At 39.2% G+C, this 12,237-nt stretch overlaps 1 protein-coding gene across 3 annotated transcripts in view; it reads right to left on the minus strand.

Annotated features, from left to right (window-relative positions):
- Positions 1-12,237, minus strand: part of JMJD1C (jumonji domain containing 1C) — a 166,657-nt gene that overhangs the window by 85,600 nt on the left and 68,820 nt on the right. The gene's annotated exons all lie outside the window — the stretch shown is intronic.

Below are 12,237 nucleotides of genomic sequence, written 5' to 3' on the forward strand. Positions count from 1 at the left end.
CTTTACTCAGGAAACTTTGTAGCAGTTATCACATTACTGTACTACTATGAACTTTTTGATTTTTTGGAAAAGTAAAAATGGCTTCCTCCTATCAACTCTCTCACTACCTGAGATTTCAAGCCTTCTTTTTATCAAGACTTTGTTGCAGCTAACGCAGTGGCCAGGTTAGCTGGTATCTTCCTCACCTGGCATCTCCACTAATTTTGGGGGGTTTTTTTTGTTTTTTTTTTTCCTGAAGGTAGCAAAACAGCTGATTGCACATGCCTATTAACAGGGACCGATGGCAGGAAGTTGTCTTCAAGTAGCTCCATTTTTCTCTTCAAGGCGCACAGAGTAGCACTGGATAATCGTACATTCGAAACAAAGACTCTTTCATACAAAGTGCCCAAGGTTGATGAGGCTGTGTGTGTACAAGGCTGTCGGAGAGCTGATGAAACACTGGCTTTATCTCTGTGCCTCACAGACATGTAAGTGGTAGCCCTCAACACAGGCTGAGATATGATGACTTTTGAAGCTAAACCTCAGTAACAGCTTTATTGTTTGAGTGGGGTTTTTTTGCATAGACTAATTCAAGCTAGAAAATACAAGTTACCTTGCATCTCCAAAGTCCAGAATTAACCATATCCAAATGTAGGGATTACTTGGATTTCCTGCCAAAATCATGAAAATCACAAACTGAAAACTATGGATTATTTGATCTTGCTGTATGGGTTTGTTTGGTTTTTTTTCTGGTAAAGTATACTTCTAACCAGCCACAGAAGATTTGGATGAAACTTTTACTAGTCAGAAAGCCACTCTCAGATACATGCCATGCTTTGAAGTCTTAGGTACAAAATCCTTTAGGCTGACATACCCACAGCGATGCAGGGCAGCTAATGCTACGGAATTAAAGCTGGGATGGTCACGAGTGATGGGAGTTTACAACCCAGGTAGCTGCTGAAGCAATGCTAATCAACTTCTGATGCTAGGAAAGGGAAGGAAAGAAAACTGTGAAGGCCCAGAAATTTGACTTCACAGCTTCATTTCTGTGCTGTTAACAACGTCTATCCTGTCTTCACTGAGGACGACAAAATCACTACAGAGAGAGTTGTTTACTTTAATACGGGGCACAAGAGGGCATAATGAGAAACTTCCAAGAGGGCAGAAAGAGACTTGAAAAAGGCATATCAAAATGGAACAGCATAATTCTCTCTCTGACCACACATACAGCCCCCTAAACCACATCAAAGGATCTTACAAGAAAAAAAAAAATCAGAAACCTAAAAGCAAAAAAAAAAAAGAAATATTTCCTAAAGAAGATAACTGACCAAATCTTGTCTGAGGGGTATATAATAGCAGAAGGAACTACTAGCTACTGTTATTCCCATCTCTTCCTTGACAAGGATACAAGCAGGGATACTAGGTCAGACCAGATCACCACCTGGTTTCAGCAATTCCCCTCCACACACACCTTCTGCCCCTTGAAAATGGAAAGGGGCACACTGAATGATCTAGCAGATACTGGCAAACAGTGGTTTACGGACCGACTTCCTGAGCCAGAGCCTGCATCCTATTTCATTGTCCTCTCCCTGAGTCAGCATAACCGCTTGCTGTATCCGTGTACATTTTTTACTACCATAGCACACAGCATTTGGCAGCAAGGGCAACGTGACAATAACTTTATTATTCCCTATGTGGTTAAAGTACTTCCTTTTGCTTGTTCTGAGCCTGCTATTCCAATGCCTCACTGGGCATCCAGTAATACTTCAAGGCAATCATTTTTGATGTGCTATCTCAATAGCATTCATTGCCATACAGAAGTCTGCCCCCCACCATCAGCCCTCTTCCAAGCTAGAGAACACAAACCCATTCCAGACTCCTGAGAAGTTGCTACCTACTCAATATTTTGTTTTGACCCTCTTCAATTTTACAGTTCTACTATACAATCCTTGAGGTAACCAGACTGCATTCACTATGACAGGTAGACACGCACTGTTAGCTTCTACAGTGACATAACTTTTGTTTTCGCTTTGTCCTTATTTCTTACTCTTTTTCTATTGCTTGCTACTATTCAGCTGACCACTAGAGCTAAAACCAAGACGGAAACAGCAAGCTGCACTTAAGGTCAATTAAGGGCATATGACCACTACCTACTCTTTAGAATGATGCTAAAATGCTTGGTAAACAATCAAACGTGCATTGAGAATTAATTATTTTAGAGAGCTAGCGGTATTCCAGTACCAAATTTTTTTTTTTTTTTAAATGCTATCAATGCATTTCTGAATGGAAGAGCTCCACAGAGAGACTTAAATCAGAGTGAAGAGCTTGACAAAGGAATTTCTTCATTTTATGGAATTCCAGGTTCATAAAAATTTGAAGTTAGAAATAATGTTATTTTAGATTAACAGATGATCTACCGGAACACAGTGTTTCCATTAGTACATGACACTGTCAACACTTGTATGAAATCAATGTGTGCCTCATTTGGGAGATGGGTACAAGCCAAAATAACAAAACATTTTAAGTTGACAGTATTACTCCAGGGTCCTGAAAAAAGCTTGCATTTGTAAAGATCTGTATTTTTTCAGAAAGCAAGCTGTAGTAACGGTTTTAATTCCCTTGTTACTGTCAGTAGCCAAAAAAGATGGCTTAGATGAATACTTTAAATGCATTTATTTTATGCATTCTAAAAACTTGAAATAATTTTTACTGTACAAAAACTTCATTTACTGTAAAATTTTCATAGTCTTACAGACAAAATACTAGAAGAAAACATTAGCAAGACATGGCTTATAGGGGGAGAGACTATCAAAAGATACGACTATAAAAAGACAGTAGACCAACTGATGACTTACAATGAGGAAATCTGCAAGCATACAGTATCTTTAGATCATCAGAAATCTGTACCTCTTACCAAAGAAAAAGCCATACTTTTTCAACTTTCATTATTTTATTCAGAAAGTCTTTGTGTGTTGGTAAATCTCACCTTGGTGTCCTGCACAAACAGCAAAACAGCATTTTGAATCATTGCCTTGGGTGAACTTCACATGAAAATACTTCCTGAGGCTGTTCAAAAGGATGTTTGCCAACAAAGCAGCTTGTAAAAATGCAGACTGAGCAATAGATAGACAGACTGATATGATTTTTCAAGATCATACAAAAGACCCCTATACACTTCAGCCAAGGAGGAAAAAAAATTTCCTTTATGTTTCCTGAACTTTTCAAGACAGCATTTATAAGGTTGTAGATTGTAAGAGTGCATTTTTAACAGCAACACCATCCCATCAAACATCTATCAACAAATCTGTTTTGGACAGAAAGGGAGACATAGGTATTGGAGTTTATTCTCCAACAATGGCTTTTAGTATAAATAAAAGTGGTTTTTCTTTTCAGAGTTTAAAAGCATGCTTGAATTCTGTGCTATACTGTCATAAAACAATCAATTGACCTGACTTCAATTTCATGTGAACACACAGCATTATTGATATGAATTTTTATAAAGGAGGAAAACAAGGTATAGCTGTCTTCATAGTTAATGCTTTTTAACCGGACAACTATTTTGAGCATTAGAAAGTAGAGCAGAAATTATGTTTGAGGAGTACTAGGAATAAGTCTTACATAACTTTTGACCTAAAGTAAATATTAAAAAAAAAAGTGATACTTATATTAAAAAGTTACCTGATCATTTCTATTCTGTGATTTTTATAGCAACAGTGATGGAACGGAAGAATTCAATTCCTGACTAAATTTTAATATACCAGGTATCAAGATACTATCTGCTCAGCTTTTTTTTTTTTTTTGAAAGTACTTTCATGCAGAATAACAGACACTCCCAAAGTATTTCATATAACACAGAATTTAATCAACTACGTCTCAGCTACAGTTATTAAGTTAGGTCTCATATGATCTTGGAGAAAAGGAGGCTCCGGGGAGACCTCATAGCGGCCTTCCAGTACCTGAGGGGGGCCTACAGGAAGGCTGGGGAGGGCCTGTTTACAAAGGACAGGACAGTGGGGCAATGGTTTTAAGTTGGAGAAGGGGAGATTTAGATTGGATATTAGGAAAAAGTTCTTTACCATGAGGGTGGTGGAACACTGGAACAGGTTGCCCAGGGAGGTGGTTGAGGCCCCTTCCCTTGAGATATTCAAGGTGAAGCTCGACGAGGCCCTGGGCAGCCTGGTCTAGTTGGGGGTGTCCCTGCTGACTGCGGGGAGGTCGGACTAGATGACCTTTGGAGGTCCCTTCCGGCCTGGACCAATCTATGAATCTATGATGTTCTCTGCCACACTCCACTATGGTATTTTGTACAACTCCACAGAAATTTTTTTTATTTGTCCTTTACCAACCTTAGCTATTAGATAAAACTTTTCCATTTTTAGGAATAAGCATGTTCTGGACAATTCCCAGCACCAGGCACAGGGTAACGGGCGAAAAGGAGAATAAAGATACATCATCTGCATTATTGAAAATTTAAAAATACTCAAGAGTTTGAGAATGATGGAAAATGCACCCTTAGTGAGTCACTAAGGATCATCTCACACTGTTGAAAAACTGGTGGATCATCTATCAGTTGGATTTTGAGATGACTGAGAAACCATATTAGGCATAGATACTGTCATCCTCTCGTTTACATATGCAACTTTAGTGACAATTTTATTCAGTTAAGAGTAAAAAAAAATAAAAATTCTAAAAATTCTGCAGTTCAGGAACAGAGCATTGAAAATTTCTACATGCAACTTAATCCTCCAGCCTATCTATATAGAAGAAAACAAAATGTTATCCAATTTTTCAATGGCTGACTTTACAACCTGAATTATGGCTTTAAAAGTATGAGTTGTTTGGTCTGTGATCTCCTGAACTCAAAATGGAAACTGGTATTACAGAAACCCCATCATGTGAAAGTATACTGACCCCACAGAGATCACAAGTCTAATTTTAATTTTTATATTTCACTTACTAACCAAATGAAGTGAATGAGAGAGCAGCAGGCATGGGGACCCCTGTCTGGAACTACATATACTCTCTTTAAAATATTCTATCTTCTAAAACAAGGATAGCCTGTGATGAGGATATCCTTGAGCTTCCAAAACTGAATACCAAGTGTTTTGCTGCCCAGAAGCCAAGCAGCTATGTTCCTCCCAGTAACTAGGGAACCAGAAACTCTGGCAGGCTCCCACAGAACACAAATCCAGAAGACCTTACTCAAAACCAACCTACCTTGTCAGATGTCTTTTAAGCTAAGGAGCCTAAAAACCTGTGCTGCAAGGCAACCACAGAAGCTGGAACAGCTTTTAACAGAAGACTGTTCAGACCAGTCCGCAGAAGGAGATGAAAGACTATGTAAATGAGCTTCATAATTATTTGGTAGACAAGTGTTGGTACTCAGGATTCACAGGTTTTATTTTTAGTTCTGAAAGGAAGTATGCTTTTTTAGAGACACAACCCTTTGCCTGGTTGATCCCAGTTGGCCTCTTTCTGCTTTCACTGCTCTTACCACTTTAGCAAGAGAAATTACAGTAGTTCTTGCTTCAGCTGCTGATAGGTTTTCCCGTAATGGTTATATGAAACTCAGATGAATTGATAATTGCACTGTTATTCACAGAATTATACAGTGGTTGCAACCAGAATTAATGCATAATTAATTTCATACTTATGCTTCCTACAAAATTCTGGCCTTACAGTTTAAGAACTAACTCAGCTCAAGCAGTAAGTTCACATACAGTTACTAGGGATATATCAGCCAGATTTGTTTTTATATAAAGAAAGGCGAGTCCTATCGAAACGGAATGGCTAGACATTGGGACCATTAAGGAAATCTTTCTACCCCGCAAATGAGTCCTCTCACTACCTCGAAATATGACATAGTCATACTATAGGGCTTTCCCACCCCTTATAATCAGAAATCTTTTTCCTTTCAAGTAATCACACTTTTTAAAAAAAAATTTATATCCTTTTCTTACAAGCAAATGAAGAGAGGTTTGCAGTAGAGACACATGCCACCCTGTAGACTAATGATCAGTGAAGGAGGCACCGCCGTGACTCACCGTACCCTCAAATAACCTCCAGACTGTTCCGACGAGAGCTGCAGCAGAACACGCTGGCTGCTGACTCAAACAGATGCAATACGCACGGCCTCATTCCCTCGCAGAGCGCAGTGCCTTCTCTGTGCCATTAAATATGATTCATAAACAGCACATTGCCAAAATCAAAAGAACAGATCAACATTAGCAGACAGTAAATTCTAATTCTGCTCTTCTTTGAATATTACATGCAAATTACCTCTAGTATAATTCTGCATATAGCAACTTGCTTTTCAGCCTCAGTAAGGATGTTACAAATTTACCACCTTCAGTAAAAACACACATCCGTTTTGACCATGTAAGCACCCAAAAGGAACACAGAGAAGCCTGACACCAAAGTAAGGTAAATAGATGCCAGTGTTTTGCATCAACTGTTTGCTACTAGCAGACTGTGGTGAAAGCACTGACATCAAAAGTCATTAAAACCGTGTCCAAAAAACAAAACCTTCAGATTTCATAGAATCTAATATCCATCCTGACCCCTCAAAAAAAGGAGCCAGTGCCTTTGGTAAGAAGGAAGCCATGCAATATAGACGAGCTTTTGAGCAATGCCATCAGACAGCATGGCATGAAGCAGCTCCTTTCTTGACAAGAAAGTCAGAGAGAGACAGACTTGGCTAATAATCCCAGCCTTTTCACCCAGACAGGATGCGGTTCTGCAATAAAGAGACACTATCAACTCCATTAACCTGCAGTACTGGAAACAAGTCATGAAAAATGTATTAATTTCCACTGCTCATTACCACGCTCAAAATAGCTGCTACATGCTTACCTCTCACTTGCACTATTTTTCAAGAGAATACCGTCGTCCAGAGAGCAGCACTGAGCAGCATTTCCTAACTCTTTTCTTTCTTAAAGAAAGAACAAATCCATGAGTTAAATCAAGTCTTTTTATCTGCTGATGTTTTTATATATGATGAATCAGTCCCTCCCTATGGTATACGCAGACTCTAACTAGAAGAATCCATCTTGTTGCCTAGAATTTAAAGGTTTCACTAGCAAGGAGTTTAACTTTCAGCTTTCAGTGATTTAAGTTGTGGGGTTTTGTTCTGGTAAAGCAACTCACTGGAACAGAAAATGTATTTTGAGATTGGTATTATTATGGAGATCAGCAAACAATTGTGTGTACATTTTACATGGCTACAACAATTTTCTCCAGTGATACTTGAGATCTGTACCATGATCCGTGAATATAAATTTGAAACTCATTTTTTTCCCCAAAAAAGTTATCATAAAAGGATGCTGTGAACTGCATGACCAATACATATAGGTCTTTAGCACTCCATCTCTTAACAGAAAAAATCCATTTATTTACATATCTATCTGTAAACCTCTCTATATTTTTTAAATACCTTTCCCAAACTTGTCCTCCACAAATTCAAGATGTGATAAATCATCATCCCGTTTCCGTATTTAGCTTACTGAGCCTTTTTGTGCCTCTTTGTTTTTACAATGAATAAGAACCTTGTCAAATTAAAACAGCATACTGTAATAAATATCAATTTATGATGTTTTTTCCATTAAAAACACAGAGAAACTGTCAATATGTAGGAAAAATACCTTCCAAAAAACTAGTAACCTTTATAATGTATTTCTGAGAGTGGCTTATACACATTGAGTAACTTATTTCCCTCCCATCCAAATAATGCTCCTCCCTCTGTTGAGCTGATGATGAACAAGAGGTTTATACAATGTGTTCAGTGTCACAGGAGCGTGATATACAAGTTCTCAGAAGTTCCAGGGAATGCTCCCCCCCAGAGATGTAACTCATTCCTGTGAGTGTCAGAGCATGGCATGCTGGAGATTGCACCACCAACCCAGAACGGGATTTTGTGAGGAGTCAGCTCCCATCCTGGGATACCTGAGAGGATCACAGAACAGCCAGCCGGTGACTCACAGCAAGCGAGAGTCTCTGCGTAGGGACAGAGCTATAGATAGGAGAGCTGTTCAAGCAGCCACAACCCACTTCCTTTCACTGAAGGCCCTCCAGGAGCTTTGTTACCAGCCAGACAGCAAAGCTGCAACAAAGGCACATCAGACCACATGGGAAAGGCTTGCATTTTAGAGACCACGCTCTTGTCAGGTGACTGAACGCAAGCTGCCTCATGTAAACATGCGTGTCATCACTCTAGTGAAGCATTTTCTGGAGGCTACTGCATGCCCGGTGAACTGCACTGCCTGACCACATGCAGGCAATATTGGAACATGGCATTCAACTTTGAAAACAGAGCTGCGGAGAGAGACTGAATTGAAACATCTTGTCCTCTGAGGATAACAAAGACCACTTAAACAAGATATTTGTGGTTAACAACCCCGTACTCTGCAGAAAACGCAAAGCTCTCATTCCACTGTTCTTGGACTGACTCAGGTGGGAAGCACAGGCTTAAGAGGGGCAGGCAGCCTACACACCAGGCAGGTACCAGCACCGTGAAAACACAGCTGAACAGCACAAGATGGGACAAAGGATCCAGGGCACTATATAAATACCAAATGGCCCTCAGGAACTATAAAGGGAAAGGAACAAATGGCACATTGACATGCTGTGTCTACATTTGTAACATCTGCTTTTTTTTTTTTTGTCTAGACCATTATGGTTTCAAGTTTCTTTACAAAATTAAGGTTACTGAAGCTGAATTCGCAGCAGGCTGTGGAACCAGAGTTCTCACAAGGGCAGCACTTTAAGGAGGGAGATTTGAAGCTAGCCAGGAACCTTTAAGGAGAAGAGGTTTTAAGAAGCATTGTTTTTAAGACAAAGCTCTAGCAATCAGGAGGTGGCAGAGGACTGAGGTGCCTGTACTCTAAGCCCTGTACCTGACTTCAAAGAGCACGTTCTACACACTGCTCTGGCAAAGCACACTACGTGCACAGGGTTCAAAAGCATGGTCCGGAGGACCTTTTATCTCTTACAGCCACAGGAAGAAACTCATCACAAGATTTATGTGTGTATATATATTTTCATATGTGTGTGTATATATATATTTACTTATCTGTGAATTTCCTCAGAAATCTGGTTAGCCTCTTCTAAAATCACTTAAGAAGAGGTTGCGCAGCTCACCATTCAGTTCCTACAAGGTTAGGACATACTAGGAATGAAAAAGCTTTCTCTGTATTACATGAAGAACATCTCCAATCTGGCCAAGATGACCTCCCTACAGCTATCGGTCTTGTGAAACGGATCCTTGCACAAGACCTGGCAAAATGAGAAAGAGAACTGGGAATGAAGAGCAGAATGGAGCTGAACAGTGTATCCCTTCAGCATCCTATGTGTCTGAAGTGAAGAATTTGTAGGCATCACAGAAGAGAAATCAGTGATTCCTCAAACTTAGCTTATATTGATAAGGATTTGTGAAACAATAACATTGCTCTGTGACCCTCACTCCAGTTTCTTCATCTTTGTTATGCAGAAGTAGCATGGGGGGGTTTTCTGCCTTCAGTTTTTTCTTCCAACATCTCTGATGAAAGCTGTACATCACTAGTAATCTGGGACTCTACGCAAACATACATACTCCTTTCAAACACACATACATACCCCCTTTCAGTAGCCACTCCTCTATTTAACACCCCACCTGGAATCAAGGCAAGGGATTCTCTCCCATCCTTTCCTCCAGAAATGGCAAAAATGACAGCATTTAAACATCACCACAAGGGAGCAAAAAGAAAAACCCACTGGATCAGAAACCCAGTTCTGATCTGCAATCCTCTGTGGCAGCAGTAATCCTACTTTCAAAGGTAAAACAGAGACAACAGCTACCACCAGATATTCTACGATTCTATTTATCTCAGCAGGTAGGATATATGTGCTCTGGTAAAAGAGCAGAATCGTTTTGAACCACCTTCAGCCTCTTCTTGCAGATAATAGAACAGGGAGAACAAAGACTCCCCCTTTTGACACCAGTGAGCTCCTGCAACAGTTCTCTGAATTTGGAAGATGATGACCTTATATTCTAGCAGTCACTTGCCTGAAAAACCTGTGTTTTAGTGTATACCTCATTCTGGCTACAGGTAGGAAAAGAGTAAAGCAGCAACTGCTGGAGTCTGAGTCTTATTTGCGAACAAATTCAATCTAGACAAACAAAAGCTGATGCTGAAACAGGAGAAAAAACAACGAGATGAAATGGGCAAACAGCACAACTACACTGTGATTTTTTGCATTGCAACCTGAATTATTTTGTTCTTTGCTGATGAGTTCCCAATTCCCCTTTTTCCCTCTGCCAGCAGCATCCATCCCAACACAAGCCTCTCAGACAGCTCTAGAAGCACTAGCATTGTTTGTACTGCTGTCAAACAGCAGCAGAGAATTAAAGCAAGCACCAGGCATAGCTTGGAACCGAATACGAGCAGCTCAAGTAGACAAGTCTACTGCTTTCACACCTATCCCATTATTGATAGTATCTCCTTTCAACTCTGATATACAACCTCCTATCTCAAAACAAGCAGCACTTCCTGGAGGCAAAGGAAGAAGGAACCGAATCCTCTTTCCTCAGCTGAGCTGCAATCCCAGTAGACAAAAGAGGAATTACAAAATAAAATAGAGCCAAATTTTTGGATGACTAATAAGATCTTACCAAAATTCGGTATCAGCTAAAATGAGAGGGGAAAAGTCTTTATTATTTCTAGGCCTAGGGATCATAAGAAATCACAACTGAACTCACCTCTTGCCACAAAACTACTCAAGAAAATGACTTCTCAGTAATAAAATTATATTTCCAGCCTTCGTGGTTGAGAGCTGAGCCTAGAACTATTAACAGGCTGCAAATCATTGCTTGCATGAGTCTGAAGAGATGACTCAGATCTGTAAACTGCTCTGTTAATCTCAAAGCAGAGCACTATGAGCAGAGTCCATGTCCATGTGGTGGAAACTCTGGCCTTTCTCCACATACAGTATAAAGATGAAGTTTTTGCTAAGGAATTTCATCACTTAGTTGCAGTCAGCAACTATGTTATTTTCCCCACTCTAGAACTGCTCCCACTTGAGAGCTTGTCCCTCAGAGGGTGACTAACCTGCATGACAGTTCAATGAGCAATAAAATGTAAAGAACAAAGAGAACACAGGTTTTGTCTGCATGGCAGAAGAGACAAATCTATGGTCCAGTGAACTGATCAAAGCCACTGGGAAAGGGGGAGGGTGGGGAAGATGGGAGTGAAGGTAGATCCAAGCTACAGTCTCTGACATAAAACACCCAAAGTATCGTAGAAGAAAAAAAAATCTGTGCAGAACAAATTACTTGAAGAGAGTGATAAAAACACTGGTCAAGAATTACAAAAGTTGAAAAAATACAGGATTGAACATCATTTTACATGTGCCTTTTTTTTTTAACTTATTTCAATTACTCTGATGGGAAAGCTATTTGAAGACAACATTGCTCAAAAAAAGAACAAAAGAAAACTGATTAGCGTTACTTATTACAGTTAATTTGTGGGTAGTTCATACCCACATTCCCACATCTACCATGGAAATGGAAAATAAACCTCATCTGATAAATTAACATTACTGTTTTTACCTGTGTATGTGGTTAGCAATATTCTTTGGTTGCTCACAGTTTCGGATCACAGTTGAACAGAAATTCAAGAGAGAAGCAAGTATCTGCTTTGGCCTAATGACTTATTTTCCATAAGAAATTCGATATAAACAAATTACTGGGTTTTCTTCATTTACTTTTTATAGTCAAAATGTTATTGCTGGACAACATCACAGTATTCAGAATTTATTGTGTTTTATAAATCTTGCAGTGACTTTCCCATTATCTCCCATCTCCATCCCTCATTTATGAAAATAAGCAGATCTTTCAGTTCATTTCAAAGACAAAACTGTAAAGGCAACTAGCAAAAATCTGTATTACATTAGTTAAAAGAACTAAGCCAAAACTGTACTGAGCAGGCAAACTGCAGCTAGTGCATTAAATTCACAATGTATATGCTAAGATCCTGGTTAAAACCAGTGAAAAAGGTTCGTACATGTTAAAAAAAAAAACAAACAACTTACCCATCACAAAGTAACTAGCTGTCAACTACCTTTCATAGTCTCACTGTGACAAAAACATCCACAGCTAAGTAACAGACCTGTACTTTCTTTATATCATTATTTAGATTTAAATTAAATATAAAAAAAAAAATTAGTGCCACACTGTAAATAAATATACTAAAGCATATGTTAAAATGCCATTAATATATAAAAGGA

This window comes from Numenius arquata, chromosome 10, assembly GCF_964106895.1.
Source record: "Numenius arquata chromosome 10, bNumArq3.hap1.1, whole genome shotgun sequence".
Lineage (NCBI taxonomy): Eukaryota > Metazoa > Chordata > Aves > Charadriiformes > Scolopacidae > Numenius > Numenius arquata.